At 34.1% G+C, this 27,418-nt stretch overlaps 1 protein-coding gene across 2 annotated transcripts in view; it reads left to right on the top strand.

Moving 5' to 3' along the window:
* Positions 1 to 27,418, top strand: part of LOC145246578 (uncharacterized) — a 146,574-nt gene that overhangs the window by 89,491 nt on the left and 29,665 nt on the right. Inside the window, exon 2 of one of the 2 annotated variants that reach the window (XR_013863137.1) lies at positions 20,007 to 20,076. The exons of the other annotated variant lie outside the window; for it this stretch is intronic. The gene's annotated coding sequence lies outside the window, so the exon portion shown is untranslated. The remainder of the gene's footprint in view (positions 1 to 20,006; positions 20,077 to 27,418) is intronic. 2 annotated transcript variants of the gene reach the window in all.

The following is a 27,418-nucleotide window of genomic DNA, read 5'->3' as shown; positions in this document are numbered from 1 at the left end:
GTTTTTTTGTTTGTTTGTAATTTTATAGCCAGTCTATAGAACCTACTTTAGGTCAAAGGCGTGAAAAGTATGGCAGATGAGGCAGAGTTTCAATTCATTCAATTTCTGTAGCGTCGGTTTAGCAACGTGCGGTCCGGCATTGTCGTGGAGGAGAATTTGTCCTTTTCTGTTGAATAATGCTGCGTGTTGTTGTCGAAGTTTCTAATGCGTTTTACCCATTTGTTGATAGTACTTTCCCACTGTAATGGATACCCCTGCATTCAAAAAATTGCAATGGATGAGACCGGTCGCAGAATATCAGTCAGCATGACCTTCTTTTGGTGCAACTCTGGCTTCGGAAAGTGTCGTGGAGCTTCGTCGGCGTCTAACCACTGAGCTGAGCGTTGCCGGGTGCCGTAAAAAATCCACTTTTCATCACAAGTCACAACTCGGTCGATAAACGGGTCGTTCTTGTTGCGTAGAAGAAGAGAGGATGACACTTCATAACGGCGTTTTTTTTTGGTTGCCATTCAATTCGTGAGGCACCCATTCACCAAGTTTTTTTGTCTTTCTAATCTCTCTCAAGTGCTTGGAAATCATCGTATACGTTATGTCTAATTCAGAAGGAATTTTTCGAACAGTTGTGCGTGGATGAGCTTCGACTAAGGCTCTTAAATGATCGTTGTCAACATCTGATGGCCGACCCTTACACTCATAATCTTCAAGACTCACGTCACCGCCACAAAATTTCTTAAACCACCATTCTGTTGTGCGTTCAGTAGTGGTTCCTGGGACAAACTCTTCGTTGATATCGCTAGCTGCTTCAGCGGCTTTTCAGCCTAACTTGAATTGAAATAAAAAAATGTGTAGATTTGCTTTTTCCATCTTATATTCAATGTTTCGAAAAGCAGACATAATTGTTTTAAAAGGATTGCAATTTAAACGATCAGATAGAGCGAAAACCGCTTTTTAACATTATATATAAAGTAAAGATTTTATAAAGAAAACTTTTTGAACAAAAAAACACTTCAGAAATCAAAATTAAAAATTCCGAAAGAACATTCTTCTTACCCTAATATATACTAGAAGGCCGCCCGGCCTTGCCTGGTCATAAGATACGCTTAAATATGATATTTTAATTTATGCAGATTACGAATTTATTATTATAGAGACAATTCGTTACGATTTTATGTTGAACTTAATATATAGTAGTGAGATCAAAACTGATATATATGTGTGTGTGTGTATATATATATATATATATATATATATATATATATATATATATATATATATATATATATAATTCTCCTGTCATCCCTTTTTTAAAAGATGGAATCGCCTGATCGCCGAAGAAAGATTAAAGAAATCGAGTAGGCATATTTATACATATAAATTCACCTTTCATCCCTTTTTGAAAAGATGGAATCGCGCGATCGTTGAAGACAACATGCAAGCAATCAAGGTCTACGGAGTGTCGTAATTATCTATCTATCTATCTTATCTTACCCTTTTTAAAGAGCGCATCATGCTGTTCGAAGTGTAATACTACTTAACTCACTAAGTTTATGTTTTGATTTCGATCTCAGCTTGAATATTTTTTTTACTTACAAGAAGTGAACTGATTAGAGAAAACTTATTCGCTTGAACATGTCCCAGGTTTTTTCTTCATTTTTATTAAATGTGTTATTATGTTTAATATATACCGCATTTCGTTCATAATAAATAAGAATTTTGCGTTAATTATATAATATAATATTTATGCGTATTTTATGATCGGGCAACGCCGAGCGGTCTGCTAGTTATCTCTACAAGTGACAATGTGTGTCCGTCTGTGTGAGGCCACTTTTCAACCTATATATTATGAACGAATTTTTTATCTACAGACTTGAAATTTGGTGTATAGGTGATTCAGATATGTGGAAAATATAGGTGTTAATAGGTTTTCACACGAAAAAAGGCCTTCCAAAGCGTCAAAATTGAAAAATTGGTACGTGGAAGTCATCGGATTTTTATCTGTTTCTGAACTGTTTCACGAATGCGCATGCGTGGTCGTAAAACATGACAGCTTCTTTATGTTTAGAAAAAGTAAATTTGAAAAGAGGTTGTAAAGATTGTGTAAAGCTGGTCTAATGGTTATCATACTTGACCCACTTTCCTTAGGTTTTGGCTTCGATCTCAGCTCGAGTCTTTTTTTTTTACTTACAAGAAGTGAACTATTTAGAGAAAACCTAATACTCGCATGAAACTTGAAATTTGGTATATAGGATATTCAGACACGTGATATTTTTTTAAATCGGTTTTCCTCCGGAAAAATGACTGCAAATGGGTCAAAATTGAAAAATTGGTAAATGGAGGTCATCGGGTTTTTATCTGTTTGTCAACTGATTCACGAGGTTTGAAAACACTTTTTAAAAATTGTGACCAGTTGATCTAATGGTGCTTGTGCTTAACACACTGCTTTTAGGTTTTGGTTTCGGTCCCAGCTCGAATATTTTTTTTTACTTACAAGAAGCGAACTATTTAAAAAAAAAACCCATAAAACTCGCATACACGTGTCTCATTTTACGGTATTTCTGTTTATAATAAATAAGAATTCTGCATTATTTAAAATACAATATTTATGCGTATTTTACGACCGGACAACGCCAGATGGCCTGCTATTATGTATATATATATATATATATATATATATAGTAGAGATTTAGAAGGCTGTCACAATGCGAGGGATGAAATATAGTCGTTGTTGATAAGAGAAGACGAGAACAAGTGGCGATTTACAAATCAATAATTACATACATATATTTTATATATACATATATTTATTCAGTTGTATTGGTAAAATGTCTTACTTGTAAAATGTCTTACTTGTTATGTCTGCGACAAATTCCATTATTAATTTCGGAAAAATTCCCTTTTCAAATGGTAAGCGTAACAGATCGATTCAAAGCATGCTATATATATATATATATATATATATATATATATATATATATATATATATATATATATAGCCTTAGAAGTGTATATAAAACCTTTAAAACTATAAAAAAATAATAAAATGCCATTCGTTGGAAAATTATTTTGTCAGTAAGTCAATTAATTTCCTGCATCGATGAATCGTTTTACTTACATGAACAAACAATCGTACTAATGTTCTTAAAGGGATCATCAGTTGTTTACCATGAACACTGTTTCGGGAGTTAAAAAACAAAACAGTATATTAAATCATGGTTTCCTAGCAGTGTTGATCAAACACCACCTTCCTCAAAAAACAAAAATATTTTGTATATTGGATTAAGATTTTTTTCCTCCAGATAAATTAGGCGAACCAATCCATGCCATTTAAATAAAAAAATTACACGTGTCCTCCGATTCTCTCTGTACTAGTTAATGTGCCTATCATTTACAAACTACTGTTTTGATTAGTGTTAAATTATACACACACACACTCGCAGAGAGAGAGAGAGAGAGAGAGAGAGAGAGAGAGAGAGAGAGAGAGAGAGAGAGAGAGAGGTTTTAAAAAGAAGATATTATAAATACTTTTTAAAATTTTCTATTTTGCTATCTATATCCCCAGGCAACGCTAAATAACCATGCTAGTAAGACAGCCCTTCTTTGTGTTAGAATAAGTCAAAAATCTATTAGAATATGACATATGTTTCAGCGATAGGACAGTACCCTTTATACTACAGACTAAAGATGGACACGAATGTTTCATTATAATAACTAATGTAACAGCGGTTGGTCTCTACAATTAGGATCGATCTTAATGCTTTGTGATTATACTGAACCCTAAACGCCAGGAAATATTTTGATGCTACGCTTTTAACGAAAAGATGAATGTGAAACCTGAATCCTTTTTATGAATATGGCATCTTCATTTAAAAAAAAAATTTTTTTAGCCCGTTTTTTCTCAACATCTTTTTGTAATACTTCCGACATCTTAGTGACGTTATTCATTATACTTTTAAATCATTTCATTTGTTGCCGTAATGACTCGTCAGTGTGTATGTGTGTGTGTGTGTGTGTGTGTTACAGAAGATCAGAAAAACATCGGTACTGTCGGTTTCAAATTAAAACAATGGTGAACGCTATTCAGCCTCTGCTTATATCTCATAGGCTGAAAAGTGTTCGACAAATATTGGTTCATTTTATTTTTGATTTGAAACCGACAGTACCGATTGTTTCATGATAATCTGTTACACGTCTCTATAAATAATAAAGTAGGTGCAATTATTCCTTTCCGGTTTGTAACCGTAGACGCTACATGTACAAATTCATTAGGATCAGACTGCTGGCCACTATCTTATGTAGGTTTTGTATATATTTGCAGTCGCATTGATCCGTTATAATATAATCTTACATTAATTCATAGGAGTCTCACAATCCAAACGCCATCTTAGACACCAGAAGTAGCAAAACATTTTCTCCCTAATTATTTTCTACTAACACCTCCCATTCGTAATCGGGAAGTTCTCTACATTTTGTAATTTCACCGTCCATATTTGAGTCATCGACACATACATTTAACATTAGCTATTTCGTTTTTAGTACGTGAAATAATGAGGCCTTCCTTACAAAAGTATGTTAAATCCTATTGGCTGTCTGTTTACGGTTCTCGGATTAAGGAAATATCGGTTTTTGGTATTTTTGAACACCGATTTTCGGGTTATTTACATCACAGAATCTCTTACGGGATGCTTAGCGGACACGCTTTTGGTCATCTACTTCCTCGTTTTTTCTACACGTAGATTTCGTATTTTCCATCGTATTTTTCGTCTACGACTTTTTCGTATACTGCGACGACTTTTTTCGTTATCCGACGCGTATACGTAAATGCAGACGCTGTTTTGTACTGAACGGCATATCGATAGTTTTTTTTTAATTATTTCTCTCTCTCTCTCTCTCTCTCTCTCTCTTTCTTCTTCTTCTTCTTCTTCTTCTTCTTCTTCTTCTTCTTCTTCTTCTACGTAGACACATTAATGATCGAATAAAGAGTTTTTCTTAAGTATAACTTTCAATTTGCCAGTTTAAATGTTTAAAAATCCCTTTCGATATTTCAGAACAGGACGCGTTATTGATTCAATAAAGGGGTTTCCTCATATATAACTTTAGATTTGCAAGTTTAAATGCTTCAAAATACCTTTTGGTTTTTTTTCTGAGACGTATATGCATAACATACTATCGGCAAGATTTGTGCATTGACACCATAGGTTGCACAGGTTTTCATCTTCATTAACAGACTGTAATAATGAAGCATATCAAGAAATATCTCCAAATAACTTTTATAATTAGTAGTTTCGTTAAGGACAATATACTTGTAAAAGCTGTGAATTATTAAACATGCCGGATCGCATTCAGTTTCCTGTTATTTTACGCATGGATACTTATGCACAATACGGGCCCTACTGAGGTACTTGGTAGGGCAACAAATTGCCGAAGAAATCGGATCCCTAGGCTTCTTGAAAGAAGTTTATAATTATTATTTTGTTTACGTCTAAATTTTGATTGTGTTTGAAAGAAAACATAACAAAGTTAAGCTCTAAACGAAATTTACGCGTTAAAAAAGTACAGTGAAAAATGGTGCAAAAAAAACCCTCCAAAAAATAGAACAGAATATTTTATTCAAATTTCAAGTCCGAATAAATAAACTTTAAAAATCTCTGGAAAAAATAATTACCAGTTTGCTGAAACTATTTCAACGATGATTAGTAAATTAAACTCATAAGATACTGAATTAAAAATATACACATACTTTTTATAACAAAAATGCATAATAAATAAAGAAAAAGCGATAAAAATGTCTCATTGAAAATGTGAACACAAATAGTGCTGATTTTCCCCAAATGACGGATCACTATAAGCGTAATAATTTCGTTTAATTTTGTTGTAATAAAACATAAAATACTGATTTTATTAAAATGTCTTTACTTTTCTCTGAAAAATGTTTCGTATTAAACTTGGTATGACGTTTTTCTACCAATGTTTTTCTTAGACTTTGAAACATAACATTTGTGAAATATTGTTCAAAATGTTAATTGTAGCAATTACATTGATCGATTTATTTTAAAATTTTATTATTCATTCAAAAATAAGCTAAAACAATTCTTTATTAACAATTAAATAGAATGCAAATTTGAACGAAAATGATTATTTACTGATGAAAGTTATGAACTTTAATTTATTTCGCCGTTCTGTCCACCCATACTTCTTCAAAGTAATCGTCAGTAGAAATAATACCGTTTTTAAAAATTACTTTTTTTATTAGTAACCCGAGATTAAATTTTTTTTCAATTTATTTTTATTTTATGATCATAAAAAATTCTTACTCTGAGGAATATATGTTCATGCGTATGTGATAAATATAAAATGACATTAAAAAATTCATCGCAAACTTTTAATGTCACATGAAAATCGCATAAGATACTTTTTGCAATTATATACTTTTTTTTAGTTAAAATAATGTATCAAATAATGCTTAATTCAATGATAAGATGGTTAGTTAAAAAAAATTATATATTTTTTTGAATTATATTGATTTTTTTTAATACGAATTTGGGGCTTTTTCGTAATGTTCCTAAAATATTTTCTTTTTAATTGTTAGCATCTACGATGCCTTATTTTCATAAAAAAAATGCAAAAATAAATTCGTAGTTTTTTAAAATTAAAACTATTACTTTATTAAACGTATGTTTGTTTACATAAAATAATGCTTTTTCATTGATAGTTAAAAAAAATAGGTACATCATGATAGTGATGGTTCTGTGGTAGTTAATTAATTGGTTGATTTTCTGAATTTTGGTGAATTTTTACGTAAATGGAGGGACCAGAATGTTTATACATTTTGGGAATCGGCACTTCATTTTGTACATACCTATGGAATACTAACGCTATTGTTTATTGATCACCTCTTAACATAGGTGATACCTAACAACTAAGTAAACAACAGCTACCATATACAGCAGGTTTTCCCAACCTTCAGGACACCTTGGAACTCCTGAGCAGAAAAAAATTGTTTTCACTGAGCATTAACAAGATAATTTCTAAAATAAATATGAAAAATATCAATATAAATTTTAGCACTAATGATAATGTTGACGATTTTTTTTATTTTTGATTAATCTAAAATTGTTGCATTTTTGTTAATTTATTTTTTATTTTCTTTTTCATGAACCATCCTGAAACTCTTAAAGCTTGTAGATATGTATCATATCTATCCCCCCCACACAAAAAAAATCAAAAATTAAATGTCTGCAGCCATTTAATTTTTCCACATAAAGCATTTGGTCCTCTTTAAGAAAATACTTTCGGAGCCCCCCTCGGCCTCATTCACGAAGCTCCAGGGCTCCGTGGAGCCCACTTTAGGAAACCCTGGTATACAGCATAAGTAGAGTATGTAAAATACGGAACGATCCGAATTCTGCATGCTTACAAAAATACATGCTTCGATTTTACATCTACACCAACGCAGCAAATTCTACATAGGTTATGACCGCCATTCACTTGACGATTTTGACAAAAACTTGGTAAGAAACCCAGTCCTTACAAATAACCGCTTCAATACAGCAATAATTGCCAGTGCCTTCTAGGGCCCGCCTGTGCCATCAACTAACACTTACTACCTAAAAAGATCACTATCTCTCAGTTACCACAGATTATAGTCATTAACCGCCACTAGATGACAGTGCACGCTACTGGGACAGTGCTAAAGGCAAGTCACAGCCCTAAAATACCACTAATCGCCAACTATGACAGCCAACAAATTCCGCTAGCTGCCATTGCCAGACAATTCAAGACAGTGGAATGCAGATGCTTCCACTTTGACAACTGCCACTAGTGGCACAATTTTCTTGAGCAACCATTTATCTGTGTTTTGTGTTAATATTTTTTTAGCTATTTATCAATAGTCAGTAATTTACTTAACTCACATGCGATAATGTACTAGATAATCAAAGGTTTATTTCGTTTTCGGGAAGGGTACCATAACTGTTCTGGTTTTGTGTCATATTTCCAGTGGGCATTACCAGTACACGGATCCTGCTAGTCTATGCCTCAGTTCAGTCTCGAAAGACAAATGGATACCCTCTTTAGGGGCAGCTGTGCGTGTAATTGTGAGGCAAGGGTTGCGCAATCTACAACCACACCTCTCCTGAATCTGCACTGTTTGAGTCCAGTGGCAAGAAGAAGTCCAGAACGACTGGAAACAATGCCGAGATAAGCGGAGAGCACATAAGCACATGGAAGTCCCAAATGGTCACCCATTGAGTACTGACCAGATAATCCAGCGGGAACCAATGTGTCAACGTGATTATGTCTGCTAGTATATAAATAAATATTATTTAAAACTTTTTAATAATCGATCACGCTACTGACGTTTTCTCACTAATCTCATATAGGTATATGTATGCATCTTTACTTATATGTAAAAGCCACCTTGTGTGTGTGTGTGTGTGTGTGTGTGTGTGTGTCTGTGTTTCTCTGTCTGTTTGTCTGTCTCTGTGTGTATGAATTAGTTCCCTATGCTGGGCTGATATTTTTAAAAATTCCACACAATTTTTTATGTGTCTGAAAGTGTTCTCATAAAAGTTTTGTTTTTATCGGAATTCCTTCGATAATTCTCTAAAATCGTCATCGAAACTCAGAAGGAACAGTCCGATTTTATCCAGGCTAACATCCCAAGTGCATTTTGAGAAGTTTGATCACAGCATAAGCAGAACGGCTTGTCGTATATAATAAACAGTGAGTTTTTTATAAGACATTCGAAATTTATATGTCTGTTTAGAGCATAATCGAAGCATAACACTTGATTTTTGCATTTTAAACTTTAATCCAGATCAATATATAAAAATAATTTTGTTAAATAAACAGTAGGTTCTCTACAGTGCAATGTAGATCATAATGTATTGTTAACTAAGTCACTGTAGGGAGGCATATGAAGCCCCCCCCCGGTTCACAGTGATGGATCCCTGTCTAGAGGAGGCAATCAATCGATTTGTTTGAAAAAATGTTCGCTTTCGATGAGAATTAAAATATTGGCTGAGTGAAATGTTCGCTGCCCTCATTCAATCCCAGGCAACGTCGGGTCATCCTGCTAGCATATACATCGAGGATCCTTACTTACATTTTTCTATTTTTATATAATCGATTTTCATCATATAAAATGTCTGTAAATTAAGGCTTAAGCTTAGGTAGTCATAAGAAAAAATTGAAATTCAGGGAATCAATAATTTCTCTCTCTCTGTCTCTCTGTCTCTCTCTCTCTCTCTATATATATATATATATTTATATATATATATATATATATATATATATATATATATATATATATATAGGAAGAATGCATTAATTATTGAACACATTTTTGTTTTTCCATTTGAAAATGCAATTAAAACAATCCCCTAGGCTCAAATTACGATATTGTCAATTATTCGGCAAACAAAATAAAAAAATGTTTTATTGTTCTAAATTAGTTGAAAACGCGCAACGCTTCAGAAGTGTGTTCTCGCCTCAGGAGAAAAGGGTGTTTCCGTTAATGTAAACACCAACATAGATTATTAGGGCCCGTAAACATCTCGAAACCATTTACCCCCTTCGTTGTGCGTAGTCAACACTTGCAGCATCATTTCTATTTTTTTTTTGTTTGTATAGTGGGCCTACGGATTCATTTGTGCGTATATATGTGCCTGTGTGTGTGCGTGTGTGTGCGAGAAAGAGAGAGAGAGAAAGAGAGAGAGAGCGATTGTGAGAGATAGAAAAATAGATAAAAGCTGTGCATGTGTGTGCAAGAGAGAGAGAGAGAGAGAGAGAGAGAGAGAGAGAGAGAGAGAGAGAGAGAGAGAGAGCGATTGTCAGAGATAGAAAAATAGATAAAAGCTGTGCATGTGTGTGCAAGAGAGAGAGAGAGAGAGAGAGAGAGAGAGAGGGAGAGAGGGAGAGAGAGCGATTGTGAGAGATAGAAAAATAGATAAAAGCTGTGCATGTGTGCGAGAGAGAGAGAGAGAGAGAGAGAGAGAGAGAGAGAGAGAGGGAGAGAGAGCGATTTCGAGAGATAGAAAAATAGATAAAAGCTGTGCATGTGTGCGAGAGAGAGAGAGAGAGAGAGAGAGAGAGAGAGAGCGATTGTGAGAGATAGAAAAATAGATAAAAGCTGTGCATGTGTGCGAGAGAGAGAGAGAGAGAGAGAGAGAGAGAGAGAGAGAGAGAGGGAGAGAGAGAGCGATTGTGAGAGATAGAAAAATAGATAAAAGCTGTGCATGTGTGTGTGAGAGAGATTCAGCGATTATTAAATATTTCTCCCGAATGGGATTTTTATTTTCGCCGGTAACGTGTCTCGCATTTCCATTTCAGATATTCATCTATATTGCCATCAATTTGATTTTGTGTATCGATATTCATATTAAAAACCTTTGTTTCTATTTATTTAAAAAGAAAATACAACTTTGTTATATATGGGCCGTGGAATTGCATTCACCAGCAAAAGATCTAGCTAATTTGGACATTCTTTTAAACATTCATTTTAATTAATTACCTATTGTTTTTTTTTCGATTTGCTTATGGGATGATCATCTTTACTTAACTATTACGTATAATTAAGTTAATGCAGATATTCTACATGATTTATACTTGCATAATATGTGCATAGAAAAGGTTATAGTAAACACAAACCTCTTTTTATATCTACTAGCATGGGTGCCCGGCGTTGCCCGGGTGTTTGGAGGTGTGTGTTGAGCAAAAAAAAAAAAAAAAAAAAAAGTGGTAGTAGGAAGGCAGGCTCGAACTCGTACCACTAAGGAGGAATAGAACGGGGAAAAACGTGACGTCTTAGCTGTTACGACCACCGCCAAACCGGGGGTGACGTAGGTTTTAATTAAGGCTAGACACTCGAAAGAGAGGATGACTTTCGAAAATATCGGTGAACCCCTCCCCCTGTAGAAAAGTGCCCAGTTAAGGGTGAAGAAATTAATATTTTTAACCAATTTTTCGATATTTGTTGTTTGATATTTCGTTTGAAGGGTCGAGCTTCAAAACGATACTGATCTTGTAAAAATCCGTTGCTTCTGTCGAAAGTTTTAGGCAGACATGCAAACATACATACATTTATATATTGGTAGCTAAACATTTTCGACCCAAACCGATTAAAAAGCTTGTCCTATCTCTGAATACCCTTTATGTAAAATTTCAAATGTTTAGACCAGAAATTGAGCAATTTGGTAGAGGCCGCCGAGGTCAATTTAAAAAAAAAATTGACCCCTATTATGATATCTTAACATTTATTGCTTTGGGCTAAAATCAAGTTATTAAGTTGGATCCATGTCCAAAGAAGTTATATCTGAAATTTCAATTGTGTATGCCCACAATTGGCGGAGCAGTTTGTAAGAGTTCTCAAAGGTCAAATCGTTGAACTTTGACTCCTTAACAGCCAAATATCTGACCGAAAATGGATTAAAAAGATTTTCTCAAACCCCAGTACCCTGTATATCAAATTTCGAGTCTGTTATTGTGTAGGGAAATGTACACACACACACACACACACACACACACACACACACACACACACACACACACATAGACGAACAGACACTTTCACTTTTATAGATATACTCGCATTTCAACGCGGCGTTGCCAGGGTGTGTGGATATGTATGTTGAGCAAAAAAAAATTGGTAGTAAGAAGGCAGGCTCGAACCCGTACCGCGAAGGAATATAAGAACGTGAAAAAACCCCTGCCATTTTTGCTGTTACGCCTAATGCCAAACCGGAAGTTACGTAGGTTTAAATTAAGGCTAGACAATCGAAAAGAGACGATGACTTTCAAAAATATCGGCGAAAAAAGAGAAGCCCCTGTAGAAAAGTGTCTAATTGAAGATGAAGATATTAATGTTTTTAGCCAATTTTTCGATATTTGTCGTCTAAAAGGTTGAATTTCAAAACGATACTGATCTTGTGAAAATCCGTTGCCTCTGTCGGAAGTTTTAGGCAGACATGCAAACATACATGCATACATTTATATATTGGTAGCTCAAATTTTTCGAGCCAAACCGATTAAAAAGCTTGCCCTATCTCTGAATACACTGTATGTAAAATTTCAAATGTTTAGACCAGAAATTAAGTAAATTAGAGTAATTTGGTAGATATCGCAGAGGTCAATTCTTTTAAAAAATTTGACCCCTATGATGACCCCATAAAATTTATTTTTGGGGGCTCAAATTAAGTTAATAAGTTAGATCCATGTCCAAGGAACCTATATCTAAAATTTCAAGTGTTTAGACCCAAACTTGGCGGAGAGGTTTGGTAGAGTTTTCAAAGGTCAAATCGTTGAACTTTGACCTATTAACAGCGAAATTTCTGGCCGAAAACCGATCACAAAGATTTTTTCAAATCTCAGTACCCTGTCTGTAGACATAAAATTGACAGAGTTATTGCGTAGGGAAATGTACACACACAGAAATACAGACACACAGACACATTCACTTTTATAGATATACTAGCATAGATGCCCGGCGTTGCCAGGGTATTTTGAGGTGTATGCTGAGCAAAAAAAAAAAAAAAAAAAGGTCAATTTTTTAAAACTTTGACCCCTATTATGACCTCTTAACATTTATTGTTTTGAGCGCAAATCAAGTTATTAAGTTAGATCCATGTCTAAGGAACCTATATCTAAAATGTCAAGTGTTTAGACCCAAAATTGTCGAAGGAGTTTGGTAGAGTTCTCAAAGGTCAAATCGTTGAACTTTGACCCCCTTTAAAGCCAAATTTCTGGCCGAAAACCGATCATATAGATTTTTCCAAATCTCAGTACCCAGTATATCAAATTTCGAGTGTAGACTTAAAATTGACAGAGTTATTGCGTAGGGAAATGTACACAGACACAGACACACAGATACACTGACACGTTCATATTTACAGATATATTCGCATGGGTGCCCGGCGTTGGCCGGGTATTTGGAGGTGTATATTGAGCAAAAAAAAAAAAAAAAAAGCGGTCATTTTTTTTAAACTTTGTCTCCTATTATGACCCCTTAAAATTTATTGTTTTTGGCTCAAATCAAGTTAAGTTCGATCCAGGTCTAATCGTTGAACTTTGACCACCTAATCACCAATATTTTGGCCTAAAACCAATCACATCGATTTTCCCTAATCTCAGTACCCTGTATATCAAATTTCGAGTCTGTAGACTTAAAATGGACAGAGTTATTGCGTAGGGAAATGTACACACACAGACACACACAGACAGATACACAGACAGACAGATACACAGACACGTTCACTTTTATACATATATATATATATATGTATATATATATATATATATATATATATAGATATAGATAGATTTCATCGTAGTCTTTACTTTTATATGTTTTTAGTTGGATTTTTTCTTTGATTGTAGACATCCAAGCTGCACTTTGACATTTTCGGTGGAGGTCTGGTTTGTGCTTTCTCTCATCAGCCTTTCCATCTTCTTTATTTGGTGTGACGGCTGTTTCCGATCTACGCAAAAATAAACAAATAAAAACAAAAATGAATAAAAAAAGAATGAAGACGGTTTTCTTTAACAAAAATTCTCATGGAATCAAAATGGACATATATATATACGGTAACATTAGACCTTGACCCAAGTTTAGACAAATGAATTAGCTAGTCAGGTCAGGTTAACGCGTAGACGTTAAAAATGAATTATGATTAACTGTGAATAGTGTCGCAAGCACACCCGCCCGGCTTTGCTCGGGCCCTATGTACTGTTCATAAGGTTATATGCATATGTATATATTAAAAAGTGTGAATATGTAAAGTAATGCCTTTCTGTATAATAGTCTTCCAGTCTTCCTTAACTACCATAGAGAAAAGACGGACAGAAATGTTCATTTTTATAGATACATAGATAGATAGATTGCAATAGATAGTAATGATTTAAAAAGTATTAAAAAAAGACTCATGCGTCACCACTGAGAATCGAAACCAAAACGTTCAACTCACGATTTATTTTGCCTCTGCCGTCAATGACTGGGCTATGAAAACGTGGTTACTGCAAGGCTAAAAATTAAAACATGAACCAATAGCTACTACGTTATGCATTCGTAATGCCGGCGTTCGACGTTCACCTGGCAAATTTAATTTTTTTTTTAATTTTCACACTTTTGCACCGATTTTTCCGGGCTAAAACCAAAATATAAAGTTTCGCATGGATTCAAATATCTTATATATGAAGTTTCATGTCTGTAGGCCAAACACTCTAGTTTGGTAGGCAACATTTGTTAAACAAAAATATATACGTATATATAAATATATATAGAAAGGATTTTGCGTTTACTATAAACTTTTTACGCAAATATTATGCAAGTATAAATCATGTAGAATATCTTCATGAATATAATTACACGTAATTGTTAACTAAAGATGATTATCCCATTAGAAAACCGAAGCAACTAATAGGGAATTAATTAAAATGAATGTTTAAAAGAATATGCAAATTAGCCAGACTTTTTTGCTAGTAAATGTAATTCCACAGCCCATATATAAGAAAATTTTATTTTAATTTTAAATAAATAGAAAATAGGGTTTTTAATATGAATATCAATATCAATACACACAAAAGAAAAACGAATTTATAGGAGTATAGAATATAAATAGATAGATTTATGTATGCATGTATATATTTGTTTAACAAATTTTGCCTACCAAATTCCACCGTCAGTTTTTGGTTTACAGGCATGCAACTTAATATATAGGGTATTCGAACCCATGCGAAACTTTATGTCTCGGTTTTAGCCGGAAAATCGGTACAAAAGTCTGAAAATTAAAAAATAAATGGAATTTTCCAGGTGATGGTCGAACGACGGCATTACGAATATGCATGCGTAATGCAATAGCTATAACTTTATGTTTTAATTTTTAGCCTGGCAGCAAACATTTCTTCATGGCTGAGGCATTAATGAAAAAGGAAAAAGTAACTCGTAAGCTAAACGTTTTGGTTTCGATTTTCAGTGGTGGCGTACGAGTCATTGTTTTTTAAAACGTTTTAAATCATTACTATATATTCGGTTCAATATAATATGATAATAAATACGACATCGGCATTAATCAAAATATCATATTCAAGTGTATTTGACAACTTGGCAATGCTGGGTGCCCTGATATATATATTTATCTCATTTTTATTGTAAATAAGGCATATTGAAAATTAGAACGTAAAGGGCTAAAATTTAGGATCGTATTTGGGGAGTTGAACACGTCTGTCTACCTTACATTTGCACTTAAGCAGACCATTACCGCCATGGAGGCATGAAACAGGGAGGGAATTTCAAAGTCCACTAGCTTGAGTAGCATTAGAATAGAATTCTTTCCGACCTCTATGGTCTTCAAAGGTGAAGGAGTGGAATTTTGATGCTTGTTAAGTAAATCAGAATTCTGTACGTCGTGGGGACGCATGTGCTATGAGTTCATCAGAGTTCATTCCATTAAAATATTTTGTAAAACCTCGGCACAGGGATCCGACGTTGCGAAAATGAGGTAGAAGTTGGAGCTCTTCAATTTTTTTTTGGACTCTGTCTAAGAGTGAGAGACTAGTGACATATGTACGAATAAGGCTATATTCACAGACTCTTCTCGGGTACTCTACATCACGAACTCTTACACGTTTGATAGACATTCGAAGTGCTTTCAATAGGATTCTAGACTTTTTTCGAGCAGACATTTAAAATTGTCGCTGACTCTTGAAAATTCACTATGTTATTGCTATACATCTTATGAGCTTACTGACCAAACTTTATGATTTCAGGTTGAAATGAACAAATACAGTAGATAATAGAATTCAGATGCTATATATCTTATGAGCTTACTGACCAAACTTTATGATTTCAGGTTGAAATGAACAAATACAGTAGATAATAGAATGCTTGATTGTCACAGCTGGTGAATTATAAAAATGCAATCTGGACGTGAGGACACGTTAGAAGGACGATATGCAATAAAATTCTGTTTTAAACTTTGAAAAAATGTCACAAAAACGTATAAAATGCTTCAGACTATTTTTGAACCATCTTGCCTGAATCGAGTATCAGTTTTTGAGTGGTATAAGAGATTCAAGGAAGGCAAGGAGACTGTGAGGGATGATGAAAGGTGTGGAAGGAGTAAGGAAGTCAGAACAGAGTTGATTGGCCAAATAAAGAATTTCATGGATAAAGATCGTCGTGTGTCTATAGAGACAAAAAGTGCACAGTTTGATGTCAGTGTGGGAGCTGTACACACAATTATTTGCATAGAACTGAAAATGCGGAAGATTTGCGCGGTTTGTGCCAAGGGTGCGGTCCACAACTCCATCCTTGTCACAGAGTATTTGACCAAGGTAAGCGTCAAGACGATTCCTCACCCTCCCTATAGTTCAGACCTTGCTCCCCCATGACTTTTGGTTATTACTCACCTCAAGGAAAACCTTAGAGGTCGTCGTTATGCGACAATTGAGGAGGTGAAACGCTCACACAAGAAGACGTCCATTTTGGCCTTTCGGAAATTGTTGGAACGGTACAACAAGTGCATTGCAGTCGGAGGAGATTTCTTCGATGGGGACAAGAGTTTAATGTATGTACTATCAATAAAAGTGCCATACGAAAAACATCTGGAAATATATTGAAGACATCTCGTATTTCCTTAAGGTAGCGATAAGTTTCTGCGCTGTGATATATTTACAGCCATTATCATTGAATCGAAAAATCTACGCATGCGCTTTTGATCAAAGCGGAAGTGTACAGAAATCTCCAATGACTTCTGCCAGATGATGAACACGCATGCGTCAATGTGTATTGTTTTTATCTGTTGAACAAAAATTGCGTAAGCAAGCAATCACTACCTACTTCTTCCCTGTTCTCTTTATAATGTTTTTGCCAATAAAAAATGGCTCCATTGTTATAATTATTAGTAAATGTCACAGCTGAAGTGAAGCCTCTTTTTTTATATTGTTTTCTTTGTCCTGTTTTTGCTCATGCGCAATTGTTGAAAATAATATCGTTATAAGATTTTGAGGCACATAAAAGACACGTTGTGCAGATTAACACATTTTCTTTTTTTTTAACGATATTAGATATCGACGTATTGTAAGAGAATAATCTCCAGCGACCGTCAAAAACTAGAGGAGAAGTAACACATACATACAGTTTCTTTCATAAGATTCATTCACAAACTAATTAACCGATCATCATGAATTTCGGAAGACAGCTACTACGTATGAAGGATCTAAATGTGGGTTATAATTAGCCCTTTATGGCTTGAATTATGATGTAGATGATTAAAAAAACATTTTCGTCACTTTAGTTAGTTTAAATGGTAATGAAACTGGAAAAATTACGAAGTTCAATAGTTAGACTACTACTGAAATTTCTATAAAATTTCTATATATCATAGTGTTTGAAAAAAAGTGTGTTTATGACAACAAACGAAATATTCTACTTTCTGAGACAGATGGTGTCATACTGAATGTAAGCAATGGACAGTTGCAATCTGGAGGTATCTGGCATATACCCAGATACTAAATTAATACGTACAAGGAGTGTTTGAATCAATTACCACTTTATTTATGTCGTTATATTTCTTTACGACTGAACGAATTAGTTCAACCAGATCATAAAGGGTTAATTTAATTTTTATGCATAGGAGGTAAAAATTAGATAAAAGTGAAGTTTAAATACACTTGATTGTATTGAAGTTTTTCTCATAAATAGCAAACATTAACTAATTGATATTGACATTAAGTAATTGATATTCTCCCAATATTTGAAAGGGTACTTTAGGGGCATAATATGGAAATAATCCTCTGTTTGGAAATTCAAATACATGAGATTTACATTAAATTTGATTCAAAGTCATCAGACACCAATTAAGCAAACTTCCTTGAATTTCAATTTCTTCTAAAAACTCGTTAAATTAAGCTTTAAATTTTAAGCATTTGCTAGAATTAAGATAAGGTTTTGCATTTTGATAAAAACAATAAAAATAGGATTCTAGATATAAGTTTAGTATTATTTATTATACTTCCGTAAAGGCGCAAAACTATTTTGTTTGAAGAATTAATTTTATCCGCCCTGTGGCGGGTATTCTTGGAAATGTACGAAACCGTTTTGTCTGAGGAAGTAATTTCACACACTCTGTGACGTTTCATGGAGTTTGTTTTAAAAACAAGGTTATTTTAGTGACTGGAATTTACTGTGAACCGAATGACATAATTAATATTGACATTTGATCATCTTTTCACACAATTTCTACATGGCTCCAAGGTATACAAAAAGCTTATACAACACCGTGGCTTCTGATTGTCAAAGAGTTCTTAGACTCTGATGATTGTGTTAAGTTGACGAGTCGCCAAACTACAGAGCAATCTCGGAAGACAGAAATCCCTAGCGAGGCATCGCCTCTTCCGTTCTCATACGGCTGGTAGTTTGAATTATCTTACGTTTGATAACGAATTAACTCGTTAGTTGAATTTTGGCGGGAAAAAGCGATCTAATTGGAAACCAAAGGTAATAAATTATCTCGCGGATTCGACTAATTTCTATAATTTCTATAATCTAATATTTATCACATTGTTAATAGGACTCCCCGGGCCTCCATGAAACCAATTAGTTTCCGCCGTCTATCGGTTCGCTGTCTCGCTGGAGCTCATATTTTGAGCCCGTCCGTATAGAATCGTGTCTTGAAATAATTACGCCAACAAACTGCAAGCGAATTAGAACTAAATCATAATAAACATTAGATAAGACGATAATGAATCAGGGAATCAAGATATTAGATCTTAGTAATTCGCCATATTTCCGTTGTTACGTTTTGAAGGTCTGCCCTTCTGTTTTCTTTGTGTTTATACTTGTAGGAGCGAGAGAACGTAATGGTAATAAATATGTCCCCCCACTCCCTATAACAAAAGTATAAGCTAGGTGTGATTGACACACACACACACACACACACACACACACACACACACACACACACACACACACACACACACACACACACACACACACACACACACATAATTATTTAATCTTAATTATCAAATCCTTTTAAGAAACCTTGAGGATGGGCACTGTTTGGGAAGTATAAACTGAGGTAGTCAACTACCACTTATGCGACGTTCAACATTTACGTTTGAACACTCTGGATCGTCTAATGTCTGTGCCCAAATTGTGCGTTTATTAGTTATTAACTCCCTTCATTCTCGTGGCAATTGTTTGGTGGCCCGGAAGTAAAGGCTTAGCAAATTGAGTCCAAAAGTAGTCTCGTGACGGGGTCCGAATATCCTATCCCGACCGGCAGGAATTGTCACTAATACACTGATGATTGCGTAAACATGAATAACCAGTTTCTGTAATAATTATATATATATATATATATATATATATATATATATATATAAACACATAGGTTTAATAAAATATGTTGAAAAACTTTAGCAAGAGTTGGACACACACTTTTTTTCGGAAAGGACACACATTATATATATATATATATATATATATATATATATATATATATATAGTCATTCACATACAGTACTGTTTCGCTGTATTACAGCTCATCAGTGCAGCTAGACAATCAACTACCTCAAGCCAGGTTTGAAACTCGACTGCCTAGATGATAGTCGGCGCTTCTATTCGCTATTCGGCTGCTGTTAAGATGGGTATGTGAATTAACAATGTTCAAAAATTATCCAAACGTATAAGCTCCATTTGTTTACACAACCAGCATTGCTTAATACGCTGTTGTCGATAAGTGACAGGCATTACTCATTGGGTAAAATCAATTAAAGCTCTCGGTCGATTGACAATGTTTACATGGATTTGATATTGAGATTTCGGTTACATTCAACAGATGACAGGCGATAGTGGAGTTAGAACGATTCAGCTGAAATCTAGACTTAAGTTAACACGATCTGAGTTTGATTCGAACGTAGATTGACGATTTAGCAACTTCGCATGACAAATATCAATTTTATGACACCATTTTAAAGTAATTTTTATATATATTTTATTATTTTTCTAGCTTTCTGGCGCTTGAATAGACAGATACCTGACCTGTTTCATTCCAAACGGAAAAAAGACAACTAGCCAAGGTAATCTTATTTCTTATGGTCGTTATTCTTTATGGCATATCAACCGTTTTTGTTATTTTTAAAGTTAGAGATTAATATAAAAGGTATTTTATATTTTGTAATTGGCGCGATTAGTTTTTTTTTTATATAAAAAATGAAAACAAAAGACAAAGATCACTTGTGTTCCATACGTTTTGGTAACGTACAGAGATAGCTTCCCCAAATGAAAACGATGTGACTGAAAAAGTTAGAACGGTCAACTACATCGCCATCTTGGAAATAGATAGCATGTTCGTTGGATTAAAATATAGCATACAATTTCTATGTCAAAACGATTCTTTTAATTATCTGTTTTATTTGATTCTGTTTAAAAGAAAACCTTCCATTGATGATGATGATGATGATAATAATAATAATAATGATAATAATAATAATAATAATAATAATAAGAATTATTAATAATAATAATAATAATAAGAATTAATAATAATATAATAAATGTATAGACCCAGCCGAACGTGTATTTTTACGTTGGAGAAAATATGTGAACATTTAACACATGTTTTTACAGTAACTTTATAGTTAAACATTTAGAGATTTATGACGAATCGGGATGGATAATGGTATCGAAATCAGGAAAAATATTGAAATCGTCGCATCACTAATATATATATATATATATATATATATATATATATATATATATGCGTGTGTCAACAATAGTAGTTATGTCACCATTGAAAGTTGATTGTAGAGAAGATATATTTGAGAGACGAAATCTTTGGAATGAAACGTTTCACAATCGTTAAAATTTGGTTGCTTTCTTCTGCTTACTTGACTAACGAGTTCACTATAAATTGATTGCTTTTTATTTTATTGTTAATTTTTTAGTGTCACAGGTATCAATACTAATAAAAGAAAACTATTTAAATGTTTTGATAAGACCATGGAGCGTATTTCCCGTAATAACTGTAATTTTCTTTATCCCGAGTGACTCCGACACAAAATTTCTGCACGATGTTTATTATTCCTATCAATCTGGGGACGTTCCAAAAGTAATGTCTCCAATTTTTCATTCCGCTCGAGTGGATCACCGGGGATCGCAAATTACACTGATATAACAGCTTCTTTATGTTAAGAATAAGTACGTGTGAGAACACTTTTTAAAAACCGTGATAAGCTGGCCTTATTTTTTGGCGTACTTGACTCGTTGTCTTAAGGTTTTGGTTTCGATCTCAGCTCGAGTATATTTTTTACATTCAAGAAATGAACTGTTTAGAAAAAAGAAACAATACTCGCATGCACACGTCTCAGTTACTCTCCGTTTTATTTTACTTCATTTTAAAAAGGAATTTAACGTTGCGTTTAATACCGGGCAACGCCGAGTACATCTGCTAGTAAATCAATAAAAGTAAAGCAAGAAACCAGAAGCAAAAGTAAAAAAAAATTTTTTTATTCAGTTGTCAACAAAGTTGAACTTCAACTATTAACCATTGTGGTCCCCCCAATATATTCGCCAGATACGTACAACCAAACAGCCAGACATTACGCGCGTAAGTTTTTATTTTTACTTCAATATATATATATATATATATATATAATCGGACGGCTCAAACAGAACTTATTTACATTGGACTTGAAAACGACCAGGTTGTAGTCAGCTGAAAAGCAGGCCCGTTACACAGAGTTCTACAGGCGGGCAGTTCTAGCAAAGCAACTTTATTCATGAAATTGAGGCACAGATAGAGAATGGCCTAAATTGTCAATAATGGTAGTAACTAGACGAGTGTTTGTTGTGAATGCTTTGCAGGAGGGTAGAGATTGAAGCCCAGTTGAGCACTTGCAATGAAAATAACGCTGGAGCAGAAATAAGCGCTCAATGTCTTCCAAAGAAGAAGAAAAGGACATCAGCAACTAGGTGTTGTAGCCGGATTTGAACCCTGCCAAAGTAGGAAAGGTTGCTTTGGGGACGTACTTGGCTCTTATACGGGTATAAAATATGATCCAAATCTATATATCTATATCTATATATATATATATATCTCTCTCTCTCTCTCTCTCTCTCTCTCTCTCTCTCTCTATATATATATATATATATATATATATATATATATATATATATATATATATATATATATAACCTGATTTAATCATAGGAAGTTGTTTCTCTTCAAAGTTTAATAAAAGTCGGTGTGTAAAAATAAAGGGAAAAGAAATCCGCTCGAAAAGTTTCCTTGACTGGAATAATTATTTTCAGTAAAAAAATCTGATACGAATGCCAATAACATATTTGAAGAAGAAAGCGAAAAATGTTGATGTGTCAGATGGGTTGTTATTTAGGTCTGACTTTGATAACTTCACAAAAACAAATTTGTACACTGGCATTCAGTATAATATAGACAAGTTTTAAAATATCGAAGAACGAAATAAAAAAGCTGTTTTATTTTTCATTTTAGTTTTGCTCTCAGTACAAAAATACCAGATATATTTGCGTCACTTTCTGGAGAGCACCTGTGTTTTAGAATCTCACAGATTGTCAGTATTTTTACATTTACAATTCCTCTCCGCAACGGGTGGATCTTATTTGATGAATTCTTATGATGTAAATATTCCTCTTTCATTTTATGTCATCTTTTACAACGGAGAGAGATTGCTCTCAGATTGGCATTTTTCCTTCCTTTGTTTCGTCTTCATTAATTTTCCTTTTGAATTTCTTTCTTTTTTTACTTATTTACTTTTTTAGAAAGGAAAGAAAGGAAAATAGAACAATGGTCAACAGCAATACTTTTAAAAAGAAAGAACAAATGATGCTTTCATCATTTTTTCTTTCTTTTTAAAAGTATTGCTGTTGACCATTGTTCTATTTTCCTTTCTTTCCTTTCTCTTTGTTTTTGTTAGCGTTTCTAATCTGTTTGGCTTTTATCATTTCTTACGTTTAGTTTATAAACTCTTGTATTTTCCTTCCCCTCTTCTACCAAAATAAAACAACAACAACAACAACAACAACAACAACAACAACAACAACAACAACAACAACACTGTGGTTTGTCAACAACGTTTTCCCAAATGAAATCCTTTAAACCGTGAATACATTCTAGAAGCTACAATTATAAGAGTTAATCGCAATATATCAAACAATGCCTATTTATTCTTATTTTCCTATTTCCCTAACCCTTATTCTATATTCTATTTATACTGGGGATAATAGCTTTTTTCATACACTTAGGATGATTATATTTATAATCTATATAGAATAGTGTTTGGTTCGGTTTGTGATACGGTTCATGATTATTGTTGTTAAGATTTAGAGTTATATCTAAAACTCACTATTTTACAATTGCAGTTTATTGTTATTTCTAATTTATGTTCATTAAAATAGATTTTTTTCTTTCAAGTTTTTTTTCTATAATTTATCGCTTGAATTAACTACAAATAAGGCGTCATCTCTATACAGCCCTACATTTAAGCCCGGTATTTTTTTTTTGTACATCTCGTTTAGTATGTACAGACACCAGGCCAAAAACCAGAGATCCCATCGTAACATCCAAATTGCTTTCTCCATCCCTCCTTATATATAATCCATTATCATATCTAATTAAAGGTTTTCTCGCTAATTTTATAATCTAAATCTCTTATTTAGTAATACCTGTTCCACTTTTCGCTAATTTTAGTGCTTTCTAAAATAGTTCAAGAGTTATAGATGGATAATATGAATCATATCAACCATAATGAATTTACTGCTTTCGTATTGGGGAATTTTCTGGAACCAATCTATCACCTCTCCAGAAGAAATTCAAATGTTATGTTGCATTTTAGATTTTAAAGGGGGTATAATTCTGTACAATATTAATTTTACTACTATTATATACATCAGAAACATATGGTGCAATTGATCTAATACTAGGTTTATTATTGAAGTCAGGTTTGTGATTTTTGTGTCTAATTCAAAGTTTTTTAATGATTATATCTGTGGTGAGCATATGTTTGTGTTTATTTTGTACATTTTGAAGTAATTTATGTTTTCTTCTGTAACATTTCCATCTGTATTCTTATCCAGTGTGGTGACACTTCTTCTTCTTCATTTATAGTGTTGTAGTGGAAGACCTTAAATCTGATTAAATCTGATCATCGGATTCTTTGAATAAAATCTTTTACTCATTCATTATGTATACCTTATGTATTGGTATTACTATGTTCTTTAGTTAAAATGTGATTTCCTCCTTTGAGAACGTTTTGTGTTTATTAGCATGAATTTCACCTCACTTTTATTTATACTATTATGTTAAAGCAGGATCTCTTATTTACTTTTATAGAAATAAATAGTGGAAAACTGATAATACAAATACATTTTGCTGCCCTTCTATTATAGACATATAGTGTATTCCCCTAGCTCATCGATAATGTTATTAATAAAAATATTGATAGAATTAAATACATAATCGATCATTCGACTGGAAATATTTTTTTTAAAAATAGAATTTAATAAGAAAACCAAATTAATTTAAAATAATGTATTGCATATTTTCTTAGATTCTTATAATGTCACCAATAAAAATGTCAGTAGGATTAAAAATGTAATCGATAAAATCGATTGGAAATGCCACTTAAAACAGAATTAAACATATTGGACTACAACACAAATCTGCGGGTATTTGAACTCGGTATAAATAATTCTCTACAGCGCGACCATATTACTAAACACGAACCACAATGCTTAATATGGAATAGTTTATAAGGATCCTATTTTCAAGGACGAAATCATATTGCTGGACTGTCAATGCTTATTATATTGAGAATTTATGCCGAGGAAATGATTGGTGGTGAACTCTTTCCAATAAGAAAAAAATGTCCTATTAGTTTCTTGACAATGCCTTAATTGAATCATTTGACCTCCGTTTTATTATTTTTAAAGTACGGTTGACTATTTTCCTTTCTTTCCTGCTGCTGAATAATACTTTTCTTTTAATGATCCCAAATAATTAAGCCTCATCTCATCACATCTTCGGTGTGAAATACGCGCAGACACAAGTGATGTGAACTTATATGAACAGAAATAATAATGATGCCCAGTTTCACTAATTATGATAGAAACTGAACTCCAATCTATGGTTCCCCCTCGCCAAACTTTCATAAAAGACACTCGATTAGCTACAACCACTATATACCATTTCCCTCACTCTGTCTTAGCCTAAATCTAAACGCAAATGTTACGAACAAAGCTTTTCTCACAGAACCGCCCGTCCGTGAAACACTGTTCCGCTCGCCTGCTTCCCAGTTAAATACAACGTAGTAGCCTTCGAATAAAATTTAAACAAGTTCTTGTTGAGTCATCAAATAAATAATCAAAACTTACCTCGCTTGCACTATTAACAATTACTAAACTATTAACTTGCATTCATTAACCCATATCCTCGAGTGGCCTTCGAGCCTTGATAAGTGGTGACTCCCAATTAAAAAAAAGAAAGAAATAAGGATGTGTTGAGTGTGGGACGAGACTCTTTATTAGCTTTTTCTGCAGAAGAAAAAGGGCCACATCAGTTTAACGGAGCATTTCGTCTAAATACACAAGAACACATACATTGAGGACATTGCAAAGTCTGCTGCAAAGAAGGTGGACGACCTCTATCGTGCTAAACAACTAATCACACTCGAGAGTGTCTTCTTCCTCTACAACGCCACCATTCGCCCATGCATAAAGTATTGTTGCCACACATGGGTTGGTGCATCTACCACTATTCTCTCCCTCTTGCATAGGGCCCAAAAAAGGATCTTCAATCTAATTGTCATCTAGACTTCAATCCCTGTCCCATCGCCACAATATTGCATTCCTGCGCCTGTTTTAAAAATATTTGAATAGAATGTGTACTGATAAACTCGTTGCACTTGTGTCCCTCAACATACATGTCCCTGACAAACCCGATTAGCAACAAAATCACACCCCTTCACTGTTTTAATGATTTCTACTCTAATAGCTTCTTCCATAGAACAACTAGACTTTGGAATTCCCTTTCATGGGGAATTATTTTTTCTCTTCCTGCTGAACAGTGCGCAAATGAGACAACTGAATGGTTCAAAACAGCAATTGAAGCACATGTTCCTATGCGGAAATTTTATAGCAAGCCCCACTCTCCCCAATGGTTTACTTCGACCTGCGTAACTGCCATTGCTCAAAGGCAGCATGCATACCGCAGATTAAACCGACATAAGTCCAGTTCAAACAGACAGAAGTATATAGAAGCTAGAAATAACGTTAAGAAAGAAATAGCGACAGCTAAGAGAGAATTTACTGAAACCACTAAAAAACGCATCGAAGCACAAAAATTAGGAAATCGTGACTTCTGGAAAATCTACAACAGTGTAGTAAATAATGGGCAATCAACAATTCCCCCACTAACCAACAATCACGAGGTTGTTTGCTAAGCAACCGACAAGGCTAATATGCTTGCCAGCCGGTTTGCCTCGAACTCCACACTGGACTCTTCCAACCACCCCCTACCTGACTTTCCTTTGCGGACAGACGCCACGCTAGACGATCTAAAAATCACCCCTGCTCAGGTACATGCTATCATAAAAAACCTTGACACCTCAAAAGCATGTGGACCTGATCTCATCCCAGCTGTGCTATTAAAAAAGTGCTCAGCCGAAGTAGCTCCAGTTCTCTCCAAACTCTACAACAAATGCCTTAATGAATCATGCTTTTCGGACTGTTGGAAAACTGCTTCTGTAGTAGCAATATTAAAGAATTCTGGCGAAAGAACTGATCCATCAAGTTATCGCCCCATTAGCTTCCTCCTACTTTTCGCCAAAATATTTGAGACCATAATTAACCATGCTCTAGTCCGTCACCTTACAGATGCTAAACTTCTGACTGACAAATAATGTGGATTTAAACAAGCCTGTTCCACCGCAGACATCCTCACTGTAACCTCTGAACGTATATACCATTCACTGGACAAAGCGGGAGAGGGTAGAACGGTAGCTCTAGATATATCTAAGGCTTTTGACAGGGTATGGCATGAGGGTCTCCTCAGGAAAATTAAATGATACGGTATCATTGGTAGAATACTTAACATAATTAAATCCTTCTTAAATAAGAGAAAAATCCAGGTTGTCCTCGACGGTCGTACATCTAAACAATATGATATAAATGCGGGAGTGCCTCAGAGGTCTATCCTTGGACCTCTATTGTTCCTAATATTTATTAATGACCTCCCCGACAAAACTGCCTCTGTGATGGGTATATATGTTGATGACACCATACTCTATAACAGGCATGACAGGAAAACAAATGAACACATAACTAAAAAAATGGCAAAAACGCTAGAGGATGACCTCCGATCTGTAGTTGAATGGGGACAAAAAT

This window comes from Euprymna scolopes, chromosome 24 (genome assembly GCF_053919585.1).
Source record: "Euprymna scolopes isolate OS-2025 chromosome 24, ASM5391958v1, whole genome shotgun sequence".
Classification (NCBI taxonomy): Eukaryota; Metazoa; Mollusca; class Cephalopoda; order Sepiida; family Sepiolidae; genus Euprymna; species Euprymna scolopes.
This window is presented reverse-complemented; position numbering and strand designations above follow the sequence as displayed.